This window comes from Neophocaena asiaeorientalis, unplaced genomic scaffold, assembly GCF_003031525.2.
Source record: "Neophocaena asiaeorientalis asiaeorientalis breed wild unplaced genomic scaffold, Neophocaena_asiaeorientalis_V1.1 scaffold150, whole genome shotgun sequence".
Classification (NCBI taxonomy): Eukaryota; Metazoa; Chordata; class Mammalia; order Artiodactyla; family Phocoenidae; genus Neophocaena; species Neophocaena asiaeorientalis.
This window is the reverse complement of record NW_020176571.1, coordinates 2,782,117-2,791,643: the sequence shown is the minus strand read 5'-3', so window position 1 is coordinate 2,791,643 and position 9,527 is coordinate 2,782,117.

The window sequence follows — 9,527 nt, the reverse complement described above, 5'->3', positions numbered from 1 at the left end:
CATCACCATCACCATCACCACCACCATCACCACCATCACCACCATCACCATCATCATGGCAGACACACTGCTCCAGGGGTTATCTTAAGGCTTTAGATGCAGTAACTCACTTAGTAGTCACAATATTCCTATAAGATGGGTTTTAACCATTATGCCCGTCTTCAGATGAGGAAGCTGAGGAGCTGAACAGTTAAGTGACTCACTCCGGGTCACACAGCTAGTAAGTGACGGAGCAAGGACTTAAACCTTGTAGTCTGGCTCTACAGTACACCTACGTAACCACACCATTCCCATTTCATCTAACTACCTGCCTCTCCAGTCATCCACCCATCCGAGTTCCACGCAAGAGTCTATTTGATAAAGAAGGATTCTTCTGAAAAATTATTAAAAATGATAAAGAGGTAAAAACTACAAATATTGTCATTCAAACTGGAGAAGCCCCAGGGGGTGGTGTGCTAGGATTGCTTCCCACTTCCTGGGTCATTCTCAGAGCAGCTTCTGTGGGTGGGGCGGGGGGGTGGTGAGGAAAAGTTGGCAGCAATCAGAAAAAGAGAATATTTCAAAACAATTTGTCAAATGTTACACCCACAGCTTCTGTGGAGACGATGCCATGTGAGAAAGTCAGGCAGTTTGGCTGTGGCTTCCTCCCTCCTCCCTCTCCCTCATCTCTCCCTATTCCTGGAAAGGCAGAGCTGCAAGGGGTTAAAAGGGCTTGGCTGGTATAATGAGACTTCAGAGGGCTGAACTTGACCCACGGGAGAAAGGTCAAGGGAGGCAGATCACAGCTCAACGTAAGTAGAATCTTCCTAGCCATGCTGTCATCCTGAAATTAGACAACCATCTTGCGATGCAGGGACTTGCTTGTCCTGGGAAATCTGGGGCAGAGCCTGGTGATTAGGGACGACACAGTGGGATGCTTGCATTTTGGGGGGAGGGTGTCCTCAGGTAGGTGAGCGCCCAGGCCGTTCTTTCTCCTGGATCCAGTGATTCCACCTCCACCCCGACTCCACAGCGGGACTCCTGACGTCTGGAGAAAAGCAGACCTTGGCCCCAGCTCACGGGCTTGTCAGGGGCAAAGAGGAAGCATTTGAACCAGTAACCAGGGTTCTCAGACCTGTGTCCCCAGCTGAAGCTTCTCAAATGTTCTCAGTGACACCGCACAGCACTCCCTCAAAGAAGGACAGTTCTCTCCATGCCCTTCTCACTCCAGGGCTTTCTGGAGCGTCTCTATGCATCTGCCGTGGAGGCTTATGACCTTCTCCAAATTCAAGGCAGGCCTTTTGTTGGGGCTGGAGATGGGGGGACAATGGCGGAGGGGGGTTCCCACCCTCAGCTGGGCCCACAGGTTCTGTTTGGATCTGGACTTCCTCCTAAAAGAACGTATTCACCACTTGCCTGTTCACACAGAACATTCACAGATGTGAGCTCAGGGGATACCGCTACTGACCCCTTCACAGATGGAGCTGGGGATGCGCAGAGACGGCGACCATGACTCCGGGGAAACCTGTACTGCCCCTACTCCGGAAGCAGGCAGCGTGTACTCTACAGCAGGTACCGTGTAACCACAGCATCTGCATGAGGTCCACCGTACGGGTGAAGGAACGCAGACTCAGAGGACGTGAGTAATTTCCCCAAGGTCTTATGGGTGGAAAGGGCAGAGTGAGGGTTCAAACCCACATTTTCCGGAATCCACGTTCTTTTTCCATTCCTAAATCCAGAGGAGCCCCAAGGAAATGGTATCTCGGAAGAATGGGTGTGCAGCTCTCTTCAAGCCAGAAAGCCTGGGATGCCTTCGGAGTGGCCGGGAACCTGGCAGGACGGGCCTGATCCATCGGGGGGCAATTAGGGTGACTAGGGCTTCCCCAGCTCAAACCCCGACTGCAGGATGACCTCGGAGGCTCCTTCTGAGGCCCATGCCATGAACTGCACACCCTCAACTGAACTACACTCTGTGAGACACAGAAACGCCACCTCCTGGGCTGCATTTGAAAGAAGCCCTGTCTGAGGAGACCCAGGGCAGCCCCGCCTGAGGGGGGTCTCAGGCTCTGGTACCTACTAGCCTTGGGAAAGTCACATTATTCCCGTGTGCCCCTGCACCCTTTTCTGTAAAGTCAGGTTAATACAGATACTTCATGGGCTTTTTGTGAGGACTACATGGCACTGTGTGTCTGTGAAAGTACTTTGTACATGGTATAGCATTACTATATTTATTACTGTATTATATAAGCTTTATTAAAATAAAGCTGATCTTATTGGACACATGCTCTGTGCCAGACATGGCTCTAAGTGCTTTAACGCTTCACCTCACTTAAGCACACATACAAGTATAAGGTCATTGCTGACCATCCCCTAAAGTATTCTCTCTACGTCCTATCAGGATGTCCGAATATGTGGTGCAGAGGAAAAGGAGTAGGGGCTTAGAATAGGAGACCTGGGTTCCAGTCCTGGTTCTGCCATCATTGGCTGTGTAACGTCAGGAAAGCTACTCACCCTCTCTGAGCCTCACTTGCCACATCTGAAAAATGTACTTGTCTTGCTAACCACTCGCTGAGAATCAAATAAAATGAATACGTGTGATTGCACATCTTACGCACTATTTATCCTTACAATATTCTTACAACCTATGATGGGGATTCAGTTATTATTCCCATTTTACAGTTAAGAAAACCCAGGCCCAGAGAGTGAAATACAAATTCTGGCTAGGACTATCGTCACGGTTATTATATAATAAGGCAAACACCTGTGAAAACAGACCCAAAAGGTCAATGGAAGCGGCTGTGTTTGCTTTACTGCCCTGTAGGCTGACAGCCTGATTTATTTCCAGTCCTGGCAACGAAGTACATGAGAAGCATGTGTGAGCCCGAGTTCTGGTTTGTGTGGAGCCCAGAGGCAGAGGGTTGGACGAAATGCTCCCGAATGCCCCCTCTAGCTGTCTGGCATCCACCGAATCTCGTGGGCCGGAGCAGACACCGCCACAGTTTCTTCCCCAGCCCCACCTGCCCATCTGGCGAGCTGTCCAGTCAGAGCTATGTGTGAAATCTGTGGGTCTTCTGTGCTGAAGTGAGAGGATTCCCACCCCATTCATCCCCCACCGTGTGAGGCATCGTGTGGACAGAGGTGGCAGCACCTTCTGATCTTGTCAGGTCGTTGAGGGAGAAGAAAGGCACAAATTCACACCCTGGGCCAGAAAAACTGAATCCCTTGCTGTCCATTGGGCATCAAAGCCCTCATCAGTATTCCTTCTTACCAAGTTACCACAGAATTATAATTTTACCAACGTATATGTCATAGCTAAGAGGGAAGTCTTAAAACCCCACCTCCTTCAGGAAGTCCTCCTGAACTGATCTCAATGCTGAAACATTTCATTGTTGATTATGCATACACGTAGAAAAGTACACACACACACCACACACACACACAATTTAACCAAGTGTCCTACCATGTCATTTTAAATTTTTTTTTTTTTTTTTTTGCGGTACGCAGGCCTCTCATTGTTGTGGCCTCTCCCGTTGCGGAGCACAGGCTCCGGACGCGCAGGCTCAGCGGCCACGGCTCACGGGCCCAGCCGCTCCGTAGCATGTGGGATCTTCCCAGACCGGGGCACGAACCCCTTTCCCCTGCATCGGCAGGCGGACTCTCAACCACTGCGCCACCAGGGAAGCCCTACCATGTCATTTTAAAAGGGACATCTGAGGGACTTCCCTCGAGGTCCATGGTTAAGACTCTGTGCTTCCACTGCAGGGGGTGTGGGTTTGATCCCTGGTCCGGGAGCTAAGATCCCACATGCTGCACGGCATGGCCAAAAAATAAAACAATCAGTAAGAGAACAAAAGAGACATCGGAGGCTCAAGGGGGTAAAGTGCCATTTTCTGTGGCTGAATTCTTCCCTACGACTAAGCATAACGGCACACTGTCCTCTCTCTCACTGCTCCCAACCACCACCTTATTCTTCCATTGAACACATATCACTGCAATATTGGACCAAGGCCCTGGGATGAGGGCAGATCGGGTGTGGGGTGGGTGCCCAGATTTATAAGGCGCTAATTCTTGCCCTGGAGGAGTCTGCAGTCTAGGAGGAGAAGACAGCTACACGGATAACCAGGTAACAGAAAGAGTGGTTAAGGTCAGAGAGAGAGAGACGTCAAGGTGCTATGAGAATCCAAAGAAAGAAGAGAGGATGCAAGATGCTCACGGTGTAAGTGGTCTTTATACTGAATCTTGATGGGATGGGATCTGGACATGTAGGGATTCAGAGTGAGGAAGAGCCCTTTACGCAGAATAGAAAATACCAGGAAGATGGACTTCCCTGGCAGTCCAGTGGTTAGGACTCTGTGCTTTCACTGCCAACAGGTTCCAATGCCTGGTCGGGGAACTAAGGTTCCAATGCCTGGTCGGGGAACTAAGATCCTGCAAGCCTCATGGTGTGGCAAAAAAAAAAAAAAAAAAAAGTGTCCTGAAAGGGGAATAGTAATCTCTTCCCAGCCATCCTCAGAGGGTGGATTGAGGATGACATGATAACGAACATGAAGGTGTCTTGTGAATTGGAAAGGCATTCCCTTTATTGCTCTCCAGCCCAGGAGCTCTCCACATTAAGGTGCGGGAGAATCACCTGAGGTGCTCGTTAAACATGTAGTTTTTGGCTTCCGGCCATAAAAAATTGGCCAGAAGCCAAGAACTGGGACTGCATTTGCCCTTCTATCAACAGCTAGAAAATTGTTATATTCCAGTATACACATACATTTAAAAACCGATTTTCAGACATTGGAAAACTAGCTGCACAAGGGCTATGGTTCCTGAGAAAAGGAATGCAAACTAGGTGAGCCCTGATCGCCCTGGCTTGCCGCCTGGGAGATTGCTACGCAGGGAGGGGGAACAAGGCAGAGCACGACAATCTCTCTGAGTTGAGGTCACAGACACTGGAGCTTGGGGAGGCTGAGGTGGCCGGAATTTACAGGGCAGAGTTAGAGAAGAAGGAGTTATGCGAAGAAAGAGCTCCAGGAATTTGCAGAGAGCCCCCTTGAGTCTGTTGCTAAACACTGAGCTGTACACATCCAGGGTAAAATTCTACAAGACTCAGCAAATAATGACGGGGTTTAAGCTGAACAATTCTCAGGGCTCACACAGGCTGGAAGAGATTAGAGCTCTGACCAGCCAGACTGAAGAGACCTTGATGGTGTTCAATCCGATGACAGAGTGATCGCACCATAGCAGTAGGGATAGATTAGCCCTAGAATAATGATTACTCTAGACTGGCCCTTCAAAAAAGCCTGAAAAGTAGTCTTGAAAGGACCAAGTGGATCCACAGGTAACTTAACTACTTGCAAAAACAAAGCCCAACACTCTTTAAAGGAAAACAACAAAATCTAGCACTCGACAAAGTCACATTCAGAATGTCCAGCATAGCATAGAACAATTACTAGATATGTGAAGAAGCAGGAAAGTGAGACCCAAACTAGGAGAAAAACATAAACATAATGAGGTGAGAAATGTAAGATATAAAAAAGAACTAAGTGGCACTTCCAGGGGTAAAACTCTCCTCACAAAGCTCAGAGGGAAAGAAAGACTGGGGGAAAAAAAAAAAATAGAGACTCAGTGACTTGTGGAATAATATCAATCGGTTTGGATAGTTTCTGTTGCTGTATCTTTAAGTTTATTGATTTTTAAAATTCTGTAGCGTTTATCTGCTTTAATCCCATCCAGTAGAACTCTCATCTTAGATACTGTATTTTCACCACTAAATGCTATCTATAAGAAAAAAGACTTTAAAGACACAGATAAATTTAAAGGATGGGAAAAATGTAACATGCTGTATTAGTTTTCTGGGGCTGCCATAACAAATGATCGCAAATGTTGTGGCTTAAGCCATTCAAATGTATTACTTTACAGTTCTGTAAGTTAGAAATCCAACATGTCTCACTGGGCTAAAATCAAGGCATTGGCAGGGCTGCATTCCTTTCTGAAAGCTCTAGGGGAAAATCAGTTACTCTGCCTTTTCTAGAGATGACCCACATTCCTTGGCTTACGGCCTCTTCCCCCATCTTCAAAGCAAATAAAGTAGGTCTAGTTCTTCTCACATCACACTACCCTGACTATTCTTTTATTGTCATGTCTCCATGTGCCTACAGCCAGGAAAGGTTCTCTGCCTTTAAGGAATCAGGTGGTTAGATTTGGCACACCTGGATAATCCATGACAATCTTCCCATCTCAAGGTCTTAATTTTAATGGCATCTGCAAAGTCCCTTTTGCCATGTAAGGTAATATATTCATAGGTTCCCAAGGGTAGGATATGAACATTTTGGGGAGCTATTAGTCTGCCTATCACACATGCAAACATTAACAATGAGAAAGCTGGAGTGGCTACCAGACACTTGCACATGAAACGTTCATCAAAACAGGCTGTAGACTGGACCATATAAAAGGCCCAGAAGTTTCAATAAATGTAAAAAAGATTGAACTCACACGGAGTATGCTCTCTGACCACAAAGGAATTAAATTAGAAATCGGGAATAGAAAGATTTGGAAGTAACAAGGGAAATTACAAAATATTTTGCACTGAGTGAAAATGAAAACAAAATTTGTGGGATGCAGCAAAAACAGTGCTGGGTGGGAACTTTAGAGCTTTACGTGCTTATATTAAAAAAGAAGAAAGGTCCAAAGTCAATAATCAAACCTTCTGGGACTTCCCTGGTGGCACAGTGGTTAAGAATCCGCCCACCAATGCAGGGGACACGGGTTCGAGCCCTGGTCCAGGAAGACCCCACGTGCCACGGAGCAACTAAGCCCGTGCGCCACAACTACTGAGCCCGCGTGCCACAACTACTGAAGCCCACACGCCTAGAGCCCGTGCTCCGCAACAAGAGAAACCACTGCAATGAGAAGCCCATGCACCACACCGAAGAGTAGCTCCCTCTAGCTGCAACCAGAGAAAGCCTGTGTGCAGCCATGAAGACCCAACACAGCCAAAAATAAATAAATATATAAAATTTAAAAAATATTTTAAAAACAGGCTAATAGGAAAATATTACAAACAACTTCATGCCAATAAGTTTGACTCTTCAGATGAAATGGACACATTCTTAAAAGACACTTATATCTACTTCCTATTGCTGCTGTTTACCACAAAGATGGTGACTTTTATTTTGGTTGCGCCACACGCCTTGCAGGATCTCAGTTCCCCAGGGACTGAATCCAGGCCCACAGCAGTGAAAGTGCCAAGTGCTAACCACTAGACCACCAGGGAATTCCCCCATTTAAACAACACAAATTCACCATCCACCTTGGACTTCTGGAAGCCAGAAATCCAAAATGCATCTCACCTCGCTAAAGCCAAGGTACTGGCGGGACTGCGTTCCTTCTGGAGGCTCTGGAGGAGAATGTGTTTCCCTCCCTTTCCCAGCTTCTGCATTCCTTGCCCTCTGGCTTCCCGACAGCAAGTGCCTCACTGTGACCTCTGCTTCTGTTGTCACATCTCCTCTCTGACGCTCTTGCCTCCCTCTCACAAAGACCCTTGTGATTACACTGGACCTATCAGATCACCCAGAATGATCTTCCCAATTCAAGATCCTTAACTTTACCGCATACTTAAAGTTGCTTTTGCCATATAAGTTAACATATTCACAGGTTTGGGCGACTAAGACAAAGGCATCTTGGGAGGTCATGCTGCCTACCAGAGACACAAATGGCCAAAATGGATACATAAAGAGAGAGAGTGTTGAATAGCCCCATATCTGCTAAAGTTCTTCCCACAAAGAAGCCTCCAGGCTGGGATGGCTTCAGTGGTGAATTATGTCAAACATTTAAGGAAGAAATGGAATTTGACTCATCATACCAAACACAAAGATTAATGTGAAACGGGCCACAGGCCTAAACATAAAAGCATAAACAATAAAACTCCCAGAAGAACACACAGAGTATGGTTTTGGCCTTGGGACAGGCAAAGGAGTTTTGACAGGACACCAAAAGCGTGAACTGTAAAAGAAAGAAAGAAATTTTTCTTCATCAAAATAAAAACCTCATCAAAAGACAATGTTAAGAAAACAAAAAAAGGTAAGCCACAGACTGGAGAAAATATTTGCAGTGCGTACATCTGGCCAAGACTACTTTCCATAATAAATAAAGAACTCTTACAACTCAAAAATAAGGCAAACAATTCACCAGAAACAGTGGGTAAGGAAGATAATGGCCAAAAGCACATGAGAAGATACTCGACAGCATTACTCAATAGGGGAATACTTACTAAAGCCATATTAATAGACTCCTGATTGATAAAGTAAAAAAAAAAAAAAGGCTAAAAATACCAAGCATTAGCAAGGATGCAAAACATCTGAACCTCTCACATACTGCTGGTCAGAATAAAAAAACTGTACAACCACTTTGGAAAACAATCTGACAGTTTCTTATTAAGTTAAATATATATATATATATTTAGTATATGACTTGGCAACTCCAATTCTAGATTTTTCCTTCTGATAAGACACATGTAACATAAAACATGAAACATATGAAAGCATATGTCTACACAAAGACTTGTCCTTTAATGATCGTAGCAGCTTTTTTCAAGATAACCAAAACCTGGAAACAACTAAAAGGTCCATTAATAGGTGAGTAGAAAAATTATGGTTTACCCATACCATAGAAGAGTACTCAGAAATGAAAAGGAACAAACTATTGATACCTATAAGAGAATAGATGAACCTCAAAAATATTATGCTGTGGGAAAAAAAAGAAGACACAAGAGTATATACTCTCTGATTGCCATTTACATGAAATTCTAGAACAGGCAAAACTCATCTGTCTTGACAGGAAGCAGATCAGTGGTTGACTGGGGACGAGGATGACAGCAACTGACTGCAAAGAGGCATGAGGTAGTAACCTCATTTTTTGCAGTGATGGAAATTTTGATTAGAAGGTGTATATATTTGTCAAAATTCATTGAACCGTACACTCAAAGTGGGTACATATTATTACATGTGAGTTGTAACCCAATAAAGTTTTTTTTTAATGAAACAAAAAAAGTTAAAAATATGAAAACACTTGGGCCCCATTTCAAGTGATTCCAACACAGCAGGACTAATACGGGGCCCAGATATCTGTGTTTTAAACAAGCTCCATAGAGAATTATGCTGCAGGCTGTTTTGCTTATAGAAACGGTATTGGTTTCTATGAACACCCAACTCTTATTCAGACAACGAATCAACTAGGCAAGCAAGGAAAATTCAGAAGAAAAGTGTTTGAGTTTTTGTGGGCCCTCATCCCACCGCCCAACCTCCATTCCTCAGCTGGAATACCGGTTACTACCAAAGCATCCTCCTGGAAGCTTGCTCAGCTGTGGCTAAGCTCCCTTCACGCATTCTTTATAAAAGGAAGTCTGCTAGGAAAATGGATGGGAGGAAAGCACAGTAAAAACACAAGTGCAGAGAAACCAATATATTTACTTGCGGAGCACAGATCCTTTCCCATAATGTCATTCAAGTCTGGCACCAGACGGGCTTGGCTGGCCCAGCTCACGGGACACGTGGTACCAACAG